We start from the raw sequence: 12470 nt of genomic DNA, 5'->3' as shown, positions 1-12470 counted from the left end.
ACCAAGATAGTCACGATAACGTGATCACTGACCTAGAGCCAGACATCTTGGAATGTGAAGTCAAGTGGGCCTTAGAAAGCATCACTATGAACAAAGCTAGTGGAGGTGATGGAATTCCAGTTGAGCTATTTCAAATCCTGAAAGATGATGCTGTGAAAGTGCTCTACTCAATACACCAGCAAATTTGGAAAACTCAGCAGTGGTCACAGGACTGGAAAAGGTCAGTCTTCATTCCAATCCCAAAGAAAGGCAATGCCAAAGATGCTCAAACTACCACACGATTGCACTCATCTCACACGCTAGTAAAGTCATGCTCAAAATTCTCCAAACCAGGCTTCAGCAATATATGAACCATGAACTTCCAGATGTTCAAGCAGGTTTTAGAAAAGGCAGAGGCACCAGAGATCAAATTGCCAACATCCGCTGGATCATGGAGAAAGCAAGAGAGTTCCAGAAAAACATCTATTTCTGCTTCATTGACTATGCCAAAGCCTTTGACTGTGTGGATCACAATAAACTATGGAAAATTCTGAAAGAGATGGGATTACCAGACCACCTGACCTGCCTCTTGAGAAACATATATGCAGGTCAGGAAGCAACAGTTAGAACTGGACATGGAACAACAGACTGGTTCTAAATAGGAAAAGGAGTACGTCAAGGTTGTATATTGTCACCCTGCTTATTTAACTTATATGCAGAGTACATCATGAGAAACGCTGGGCTGGAAGAAGCACAAGTTGGAATCAAGATTGCTGGGAGAAATATCAATAACCTCAGATAGGCAGATGACACCACCCTTATGGCAGAAAGTGAAGAGGAACTCAAAAGCCTCTTGATGAAAGTGAAAGAGGCGAGTGAAAAGGTTGGCTTGAAGCTCAATATTCAGAAAACAAGATCATGGCATCTGGTCCCATCACTTCATGGGAAATAGATGGGGAAACAGTGGAAACAGTCTCAGACTTTATTTTTGGAGTCTCCAAAATCACTGCAGATGGTCATTGCAGCCATGAAATTAAAAGACATTTACTCCTTGGAAGGAAACTCTCTCCTTTGCTAGAACCTAATGATTCTAGCAGTTCAGTTCAGTTCAGTTCATTTCAGTTCAGTCGCTCAGTCGTGTCCGACTCTCTGAGACCCCATGAATCACAGCACGCCAGGCCTCCCTGTCCATCACCAACTCCCAGAGTTCAATCAAACTCATGTCCACAGAGTCGGTGATGCCATCCAGCCATCTCATTCTCTGTCGTCCCCTTCTCCTCCCGCCCCCAACCTTTCCCAACATCAGAGTCTTTTCCAGTGAGTCAACTCGTCGCATGAGGTGGCCAAAGTATTGGAGTTTCAGCTTTAGCATCAGTCCTTCCAATGAACACCCAGGATTGATCTCCTTTAGAATGGACTTGTTGGATCTCCTTGCAATCCAAGGGACTCTCAAGAGTCTTCTCCAACACCACAGTTCAAAAGCATCAATTCTTCGGCACTCAGCTTTCTTCACAGTCCAACTCTCACATCCATACATGACCACAGGAAAAACCATAGCCTTGACTAGACGGACCTTTGTTGGCAAATTAATGTCTCTGCTTTTTAATATGCTATCTAGGTTGATCATAACTTTTCTTCCAAGGAGTAAGCATCTTTTAATTTCATGGCTGCAATCAGCATCTGCAGTGATTCTGGAGCTTCAAGCCAACCTTTTCACTCTCCTCTTTTACTTTCATCAAGAGGCCTTTGAGTTCCTCTTCACTTTCTGCCATAAGGGTGGTGTCATCTGCCTATCTGAGGTTATTGATATTTCTCCCAGCAATCTTGATTCCATCTTGTGCTTCTTCCAGCCCAGCATTCCTCATAATGTACTCTGCATATAAGTTAAATAAGCAGGGTGACAATATACAACCTTGACGTACTCCTTTTCCTATTTAGAACCAGTCTGTTGTTCCATGTCCAGTTCTAACTGTTGCTTCCTGACCTGCATATATGTGTGATAAGAAATCTAGAAAAATGTTAACTATAGAATTTAAATTGTATATATATATACATATATATATGTTGTTATATATATATATAATATATATATATATATTTAATTCATAGTTGATTTATAGTTATATAACTATATATTTAATATATAGTTGTAAATATATATAATTTAAATTCTATAGTTAACATTTTTCTAGATTTCTTATCACACATATATTCATTTATCTATTCTTTATTTTCCCCTTCTGGAACACTTTTGGAAGTGAAAATAGATACGCTTATACAACAATAGACAGGTAATAATGGAACTTTGGGCCTTCCTAGTGGCTCAGATGCTAAAGAATCCACCTGCAATGCAGGAGACATGGGTTCAATCCTTGGCTTGGGAAGATCCCCTGGAGGAGGGCATGACAACCCACTCCAGTATCTTGCCTGGAGAATCCCCATGGACAGAGGAGCCTGGTGGGCTACAGTATATGGTGTCACAAAAAGTTGGACATGACTGAGTGACTAAGCACAGCACACATTAGGACATTCCTAGACACACCTGGGTATAAGGTCTTTCTGTGTATAATTTACATAGGACAGTAATTGGCTGTGGTAAATATACAATAAATGATAGATATTATCAGTTCAGCTCAGTTCAGTCGCTCAGTTTTGTCCAGCTCTTTGTGACCCCATGGACTGAAGCACGCTAGTTAAGTTCGGAAAATTCTGAATTAAAGACACATAGCATTTTGTCCTGCAGGAACAATCCTGAATAACTTTCTGATTATTCAATACTTTTCTGAGATTGCCTCCATGTGACTGCAACTTTTATTTTATAGTAACTTAAAGATTCAATGATTTTTAGTGGTCACACTGTGACATCTTTGCTCCACTCCTGCAACCTTGAGAAAATTGATAAAATCTGAAGTCCATCTTGACTAAGAGGCATCAAATGATAGCTACACAGTTCACTCCTTTGTAAAATAAAGTCCACTTCTATCTGCAAAGTTTCCCAACTGACAATTCAACAGTTGTCCTACTCAAATTCAGCTTCCAGAATCCAGACATTTGTTTGATTGTTTGCAGCTGAATGGTTTATGGGGAGGATTAAAGAATGGGCTCACTAGCTGGGTTTGTAGACATCAGCCAATTTGGTCAAGGGGAGATATGCTTACAAATCAGTGTGATGTAGAAAAAAACAACAAAAGTAATAACAAAATGCAACCATAATGTATTAAGCAATTAATATATGTCAAATAATGCATTCAGCACTCCACATGGAGGCTCTCTGAACTTGACATCTAAAATCAGGTTTATGTTTCTTCACTTACAATCTGTAATTACAAGGTTCTTACTAGGTCACTAAACCAGCTCATCTGTAAAATCTGGACAAGAATACCCCACCCTCCTTCTCAGGACTGGTGGAAGGATTGGATATGATACTGCAGATAAATGTACTCTGTCAACCACAGATTGCTATACAGAATACACTGCTGTACGTTAGTTATTAGTTCTCTACCAGTGTCCACCAAAATGATTTATGGATTCCACTAGCTCAGTAACAGATGCTAATATTAAATTTATAAGTCCTGGGTAATTTTTACTTAGGAAGGGGGAAAATATGCTTCTTTATTATAACAAATAATATAATAAATATATAATAATGGAATAAAGAAACATACTTTCCCACTATAGGTGACCCTTATGACACATCAGCTTGAGGTTCTATGACCTTGGATAGGTCCTGTTGTCTTTCAGCCACTAAAACAGGTCTGATTCTTTGTGACCTCATGACTACAGCACTCCACGCTCCTCTGTCCTCCACCATCTCTGGGGGTTTGCTCAAATTCATGTCCATTGAGTCCGCAATACTATCTAACCATCTCATCCTCTGCTGTATGGTTCTCTTCCTGCCCTCAGTCCTTCCCAGGATTAAGGTCTTTTCCAATGAGTAGGCTCTTCACATCAGGTAGCCAAAGTATTGGAGCTTCAACTTTAGCATCAGTTCTTCCAATGACTATTCAGGATTGATTTTATTTAGGATTGACCGGTTTGATCTCCTGCAGTCCAAGGGACTCTCAAGAGTCCTCTCCAATACCACAGTTCAAAAGCATTAATTCTTTGGCACTCAGCCTTCTTTATGACCCAACTCACATGGCTTCCTCAGCAGCTCGGTGGTAAAGAATCTGCCTGCAACACAGGAGATGCAGTTTCCGGAAGATCTGGGTCGGGAAGGTCACTTGGAGGAAGAAATGACAACCCACTCCAGTACTCTTGCCTGGAAAATTCCATAGACAGAGAAGCCTGGTGGGCTACAGTCTACAGGGTCACAAATAATTGGAAGCAACTGAGCACACACACACACACACATGCACCTTGGTCTCATACCATAGGTATAAGATGGTAGGTCCTGTGATTCCTAAATTCTTCATCTTTAAAAAGGGGATATTATCAAATACAACATAGAGCTATTAAGAGAATCAAATAAGACAAGATATGTAAAAGCAAGTTACAAAGCTGAAAGCATTACCCAGATATAGCATAATTATTCTTTCTATGTACCTGAATAAGTTCTGTTTCTATAATGCATATAAGTTAGAGTTTAGAACTTACAATTAGTACTTATGAAGCTCCCAAAATAAACACATTTTATATTCCATTCAAGACATTTCACTTATTTTTAATAGTCTGCAGCATTTCTAGACAAATCTAAATGGGGCTACAAAGAAATGTAGTTTGTCATAAAAGGATCTTCAAATGTACACTAAATATTCCAAAGACCCTCCCCAGGTAATGTTTGTAGCCCAGTGCCATTTAACACTACTAAGTTATACTAGTTCGAAATATACCCCCATCCCATGCAGGACATGTACAATTCTACTGACTGAGAGATCGAATTTGCAGGTTAAATTAAATATGAGACATAGTGATGTTGTCTTATGTCCCCACCCAATATGTTGTTTTAAGTTTATGAAATATGCTTTCATCAGAAATCCATCCTGCCATGCAAAATAGCTTCTGGCCTGTGACTCTGGAATGCCTTGTTAATAAATACCTTTACAGTCATCTTGTACTGACATTATAACTAGTAAAACACATTAAGAGAGAGGGAGGTACGGAAAGAAGAGAGAAATAGAAGAGATAAACCTATAAGAGATTTTGGTGCATAAATTCAAAACATCTTTTGAATGTATTTCCTTCTTTCATCTCTTATTTCTACTCCAGAAAGGGTCTGACGTGGCAGAAATAATGCAAATTTCTGCATTATTAGAGTTCCGAGGGTTTCAATCCCACCTTCATCTCTTAACTTTGAGGCCATCTGTTAAACTCCCCCAGCCTTATCTATACAATGAATGCTGTTTGTTCTTCCGTGTTGAAAAGTTCAAGGTTAAATCATGAGGGACACAGACCTCAGACAATGAATGAATTACAGTCACCATCTACTTCTCTTTTTCTTTCATTTAGTCATTAGCCCATCCATTCTTTTTATATAATGTAAACAAAGTACAGTGTTTGGGGACACACATATTAATTTTTTGTTATTTACTACTTGTATGAACTGCCTCTGAACTTCAAATTCTTCATGCATCACACTGGGATCCATGGACATGCCTCAGAGCTGCGCTAGGGATAAAGGTAGGTGGGCTGAAAGAGAAGGATAGACACACAGCAAAGTTCAGGGCTCCTCCCCTCTACCTTCAACCATAAAGAGCAGCTCTACATTTATCCTCTAATATAGATTGGGGTTTCCTACAAGATACTCTTGTCAAGAAATGATATCATTGATATAAAATGAAAGAAAATAAACTTCTAGACCAGGCAAATAGCTAAAGATAGCTTTCCATTTCTGTTCTAATTTTCAACGATTCAATGTATCCCTTGGAGGCTTATTAAGTGTGAAATCCTAAAGACTCAGCTTTTCAGGGAGCTACTGAAGCCATGCAGCTTAAAACACTATCCCCACTCTAAAGGAACTCATAGTCTTATAGAGAAGATGAAAACAGCTACCCATGGACTGTTGAAAAATCATAAGACTATACAAGCACCACTGTGGATGGTGTAGTGGATAGATGTGGAGTCCAGGGACAGGAATACACCACAAGGTCTGGCATAGCAAGGGATTTAGATTTGATAGGAAAGAGAAAGGATTGGGGTTGGCAGAGAGGAGTGGGAAGGCCACATATAGTGTGTGAATAAGGCACAAGCAAACATTCAGAGAGAGAAAAAAGCATGAGGGGTACAGAAACCTCTAAGAAACAAGCCTTTTCCTATAAGTCAGTGATGAGCAGAGAAGTTTTATAAGAGCTTGAATGACAAACAGAGGCATTTGAGCTTTGTGCGTGTGAATTAGTCGCTCAGTTGTGTCAAACTCTTTGCAACCCCATGGAGTGTAGCTCGCCAGGCTCCTCTCTCCGTGGAATTCTCCATTCAAGAATACTGGAGTGGATAGTCATCCCCTTCTCCAGGGGATCTTCCCAACCCAGGAATCAAACCCAGATCTCCTACACTGCAGGCAGATTTTTTACTATCTGAGCCACCAGAGAAGCCCTTTGGGCTTTCAGTTCAGTTCAGTTCAGTCGCTCAGTCGTGTCCGACTCTCCGCGACCCCATGAATCACAGCACGCCAGGCCTCCCTGTCCATCACCAACTCCCGGAGTTCACTCAAACTCATGTCCATCGAGTCGGTGATGCCATCCAGCCTCTCATTCTCTGTCGTCCCCTTCTCCTCCCGCCCCCAACCTTTCCCAGCATCAGAGTCTTTTCCAGTGAGTCAACTCGTCACATGCGGTGGCCAAAGTATTGCAGTTTCAGCTTTAGCATCAGTCCTTCCAATGAATACCCAGGATTGATCTCCTCTAGAATGGACTGGTTGGATCTCCTTGCAGTCCAAGGGACTCTCAAGAGTCTTCTCCAGCACCACAGTTCAAAAGCATCAATTCTTCGGCGATCAGCTTTCTTCACAGTCCAACTCTCACATCCATACATGACCACGGGAAAAACCATAGCCTTGACTAGACGGACCTTGGTTGGCAAAGTAATGTCTCTGCTTTAGTGTATAATAATTAAATCTGCTGGGAGTTGTTTTTATCAGGACATGATAAACATCATGTTTGTTTTAGCAAGTTAGGTCTAATGGTATGGAGAAATTTGGGGTAGAAAAACCAGAATTCTAGCTGAGGAATATTTTGATAATCCTCATCTTACTTGGAAGTATTTGGCATTTGAAGCATTTCATCTCTTCCCTGATAAATTTTATTCACTTGTCTTACAGGACACTATGGTCTCCTGATTTTCCTTTTCTCCCACAAGCTGATCTGGTTTGCTGGTTCCTCTCATCTCTCCAGGATCTTGACCAATTGAATGCCTTGGGGGTCAGCCCTTATATTTCTTCATTTTTCTGTCTCCATCAACTTTCTTGATCATCTTTTGCAGTCTGATGACTTTGATACCATCTATACACTGATGATGCCCAAACTTAGACCTCCCACCAGAACCTCATTCTGGAATTTTATATTGTTGTAAGCAACTGTCTACTTAACATTTCTAATAAGCATCTCAAACCTATGTGTCTCAAACATATTCTTCTTACAAAATGGAGTCCATTTTTTTAGCTGCTTAGGTAAAAGCTAGAAAGCAGCTAAAGAGGAAAACTTGTAGAGATCCTTGAATATACTTCTTTTCTCACATCCAATGTCCAACTCATCAACAAATTCTCTTGGGCCCTACCTCCAGCAGGAAGCTGTAAACTTTTCCCAACTTCTACCACTCCTACTAAGTTGGCCAAAAAGTACATTCAGATTTTTCCTTCAGCTGTTACAGAAAACCCAAATGAACTTTTAGGCCAACCCAATATTCTGTTTCAAGTCACCATAATTTCTCATGTAGGTTACTTCAATAGTCTTCTGTCTTTTGTTTACTTTTAATCTGCTCTTTTTAAAACTTATTTTTTAACTGGGGGAAAATTTCTTTACACTGTTGTGGTGGTTTCTGCTATATAACAACGCAAATCAGTCATTATTATACATATATCACCTCCCTTTTGAGCCTCTCTCCCCTCCCCTCAATCCCACCCTCTAGGTCATCACAGGGTGCCAGGCTGGGCTTCCTGTCTCACACAGGAACTTCTCACTAGTATCTATTTTACAGGAACTTCTCACTAGTATCTATTTTACACATGGTAGTGTATATATGTCTATGCTAGTTTGTGCCACTTTCTCCTTCCCCCATTGGGTTCACAAGTCTCTTCTCTGTACTGTGTCTCTATTCCTTCCCTGCAAATAGGTTCATTAATATCATTTTTATAGATTCCATATATATATGTGTGTGGTGTTGGAGAAGACTCTTGAGAGTCCCTTGGACTGCAAGGAGATCCAACCAGTTCATCCTAAAGGAAATCAGTCCAGAATATTCGTTGGAAGGACTGATGCTGAAGCTGAAACTCCAATACTTTGGCCACCTGATGCAAGGAACCGACTCATTGGAAAAGACCCTGATGCTGGGAGAGATTGAAGGTGGGTGGAGAATGGGATGACACAGGATGAGATGCTCGGATGGCATCACTGACGCAACAGACATGAGTTTGAGTGAACCCCAGGAGTTGGTGATGGACAGGGAGGCCTAGTGTGCTGCAGTCCATGGGGTCGCAAAGAATTGGACATGACTGAGTGGCTGAACTGAACTGATATTGTATATCTCGTATATATACCAAATATCTATTAATGCATATATATATATATATATATATACACACACACACACATATATATCCATATTTGGTTTTCTCTTTCTGACTTACTTCACTCTACATAACAGGCTCCAGGTTCATCCACCTTACTAGAACCAACTCAAATTCATTTTTTTTTATGGCTGAGTAATAGTCCATTGTATATACAAACCACAGCTTCTTTATCCATTTTCTGTCAACGTGCATCTAGTCGCTTCTGTGTCCTAGCTATTGTAAATAGTGCTGCAGTGAACATCAGGGTACATGTGTCTTTTTCAGTTACGGTTTTCTCAGGATATATGCCCAGTTGTGGGATTGCTCAGTCGTATGAGTTTTATTCCTAGTTTTTTAAGGAATCTCCATACTGTTCTCTATAGTGGCTATATTGATTTACATCACTACCAACAGTGCAAGAGGGTTCCCTTTTCTCCACATCCTCTCCAGCATTTATTACTTGTAGATCTTTTTTTTTATAATGGCCATTCTGACCAGTGTGAGGTCACTGTAGTTTTGATTGCATTTCTCTAAGAATTAATGATGCAATCTGCTCTTTTAAAGTATGTCTTAATCCAGCAGCCAAAATAATTATGTTCAAATATGAGATAAATCATACATCTTTTCTCATCTCAAAATGCTCTAATAACTGCACATCTCATTTGGCATAAAAGCCACAGTTCTTACAAAGGTCTTCTGATCCTTGTTTAATTGGTCCCCATGCCTGCATCTCCTACTTCCTGTCTTATTCACTCTCAACTCAGATCTTTTACTATAAACTGCTCACACTCCCTGGAATGTTCTTCTACCCGATAGCTACGTAATTGTCTCTGACTCTTTTCAAGTTCTTATGCAATGATTAGCTTATTATCTACTTATAACTATAGCCATCACTCCCAGTATCCCCTATTGACTTTCCAAGCTTTATTTTTCTCCATGGCTCTTATTCTTCCAGTATAGAGTTTGTCTTCTTTTTCAAGTTATTTTATTTTCTGACTTATACTAGAAAGTAAGCTTTATGAAGGCAGGACTGTGTCAGTTTTGTTGGTTCCTCTAATCTTGGTGTCTAGAATAGTGACCATAGTGAGCTCAACAAAAACTTGTTTGGTAAATAAACATTTTTAAGCTGATAAGGATTTGACTATGGTGGCAACAGTGATTTGAAAGAAATAAAAGCAAAACAACAAAAAAAGGAAAGATAACTGAGGAAAAAGTTAGAAGTTCTAAGTGGCCTGCTGGAAATAAGTGAAAAAAAAGGAGAAAGACTGAGGTAGTCACCCTAGCAACTCACTGTCATTCATACTTCTTATTGTAGGTACATAAAACTACCATTCACATTAGGTGTCCCCTTCTCTGAAAATAAAAATTAAACAGAGAGAAGAAACCTTCCTATATTCAAGAAGAGATCACTTTTCATGAGGCACATCCTCTCCATGAGTTAAGGGAGACAAAAAATAACTCAGCACTTCCCAATTTCAGAAAGTTTTATATATTTTTTCAAGATAGAATTATTGTCCCTACTGTTTGGGAAGAAAATCGGTCTGATTGTTAAATCACTTACTTACTGATAGTATAACCATTCCTTACTGATAGTATAATAAGCACAGGGAGTTCAAGCATTTTCTGGTACCTAGGTTAGTGACTGGCACTTAATGAGCACTTAATATACTTGGAGAATTGAGAACTAAAATGCATGGAGAAAGTGAAATTTTCAGTCTAAATAACAACATCAAAATGCTACGATCTCTACTTTGGTAGTTTACCAAGTAAGAGTTATATTTTTTTCACCTGATAACATATGCTACTCAATCAGTTGTTAGCAAAGGGTTTTGGCAACACCTAAAATTTATGCAGCTCAGTTGGTAAAGAATCTGCCTGTAATGCAGGAGACCTGGGTTTGATTCCTAGGTAGGAAGATCCCCTGGAGAAAGAAATGGCAATCCACTCCAGTATTCTTGCCTGGAAAATCCGATGGACAGAGGAACCTGGTGGGCTACAGTCCATGGGGTTGCAAGAGTCGGACAAGACTTAGCGACAAACCACTACCACCACCAAAATTTATGCTAAGTACAGTACAACAGAGAGAAATAAAATGTCATAAACATAAAAATAACTTAATGAAAATGTATTTATTTAAAAACATGTGGTCTCCTGCCCTCAAGAAACCTCCAATTCAGTTGTGAAGGGAAAAATCGCATACCAGGAAAAAAACTATTTAAAAATCCAATACATTACCCAAACAAATTATTTGAAAGATGAGAGAGACAGTATATTGTACAGACATTCATGTTAGGACAAAAGTAATGTAGGCAAAAAGGCTTTAGATTAAAAAAAATGAATCAGTCCCCTTTGGGGAAATAAAATGGAGGAACTTAGGAACTGATGAAGTGGCAGATGGGGATGGGGAGGTTAGAAAAGAACATTCTAGAAGGGAGGATCATCAAGAAAAGGCATTCCAGAACACACCACAGAACAATAGAAGGAAAGAACATGACTCTTCCCCAATTCCAAAGGAAGGTACAACCTCCCAGAAGACACAATAACCAGCACTTACTTGAGAAACAGCCTCTGGATCCTCAAGTCTTGCCAGTCCCCTGGGAGAACAGACAGCAGTCAACTCACGTTCAACTTCCCCATGTTACAGAGAAGAGCCAGAGTCACAGAGAGGCAGAGGGAGGAAGCAGCTCTCTGAAAGCCCTCTTGCAAACTAAAGGAGAGAACATTATTGAGAAGGGAAGAGAGCTAAAACACCTCTAAATCCTGACTTTCCTCAGCCAAGCACCTTGCTTTAATAAAAATGAAATCTTCACAAGTTATACATATTTAATTTACTGATTCAAAGATGAGTCAGAAGAGGAAAACAATAGTTGTGAACCTTTCAGTGGTAGAGAGAGATGCTTTCTAAAGTGTTCCCAAAGCCTCTGCGAGGTCAGACTCATCCTGAGGCTGCAAGAACGCAAAGGATTTGTATTCAGAGATGTGGCTTGATGAGACCAGAACAATCATAATTCTTGTGTAGTAGATGTCATTAATCAATAAGAGGGGATATAAAAAGTCACACACCTCCCTCCCTGTGCCAGGAAGGAGGATGGCAGTCCATTTCCGGATGTATGCCACAGCCGGCAGAGTGACTCATCTTGTGCCAAAATACCACAGGGACGTGAGAGGAAAAGGAAGCTTGAGCACGGTGCCAGGCCAGGAAAGCAGTGGCCACCACAGTCAATCTGAAACGAGCATTTTCTAACAGCTACAGTAATAAGGGCTTTGCTGAATCAGAGGTTCTTTGAGTCGGAAGGGGCTTCAGTCCAAACCCTTCATTCTTACAGTCAAGTATACTTGGTAAAGACTCCTGAGTTGGGAAGGTCCCCTCCAGAAGGAAATGGCAACCCACTCCAGTAATCTTGCCTGGGTAAGAGGAGCCCATGGACAGAGGAGCCTGGTAGGCTACACAGTCCATCGGGTCGCAAAAGAGTTGGACACGACTGAGCTACTAAACAAAAGCAACACTGGCTCCCAGGGAAGGATATGGCAGGCCCCAAGTGAGAAAGCAAGGGAGGGACAGAGCTCAACTTAGAGCCTGAATCCCCAGAATGAGTTTTCTGTACTTCACATAACAATTGCTCTCACAGTAAGAACATCTCAATTAGTAGTCCAGAAACCGTTTGCATATTGGTTGTTGAAATTGAAACTATTGCCCCTCTAGATAGCACAGTGTGTGTGATCATAGTTTGGGAGCAGTGATAGAGGTTTAAAGAGACAGGAGTGAGGGATGGAGCATCATGATAATATT

The 12470-nt window shown here is 40.1% G+C and overlaps 1 long non-coding RNA gene across 1 annotated transcript in view; it reads right to left on the bottom strand.

Moving 5' to 3' along the window:
• LOC129554714 (uncharacterized) overlaps positions 1-12470 on the bottom strand; it is a 229343-nt gene that overhangs the window by 215672 nt on the left and 1201 nt on the right. Inside the window, exon 2 of the long non-coding RNA XR_008685641.2 lies at positions 11235-11387. This is a non-coding gene — a long non-coding RNA (uncharacterized LOC129554714). The remainder of the gene's footprint in view (positions 1-11234; positions 11388-12470) is intronic.

Source organism: Moschus berezovskii, chromosome 14, assembly GCF_049115385.1.
Source record: "Moschus berezovskii isolate FMDL1 chromosome 14, NW_MosBer_1.0, whole genome shotgun sequence".
Classification (NCBI taxonomy): Eukaryota; Metazoa; Chordata; class Mammalia; order Artiodactyla; family Moschidae; genus Moschus; species Moschus berezovskii.
The sequence above is the reverse complement of the archived record's forward strand: the minus strand, read 5'-3'. Positions and strand labels throughout refer to the sequence as shown.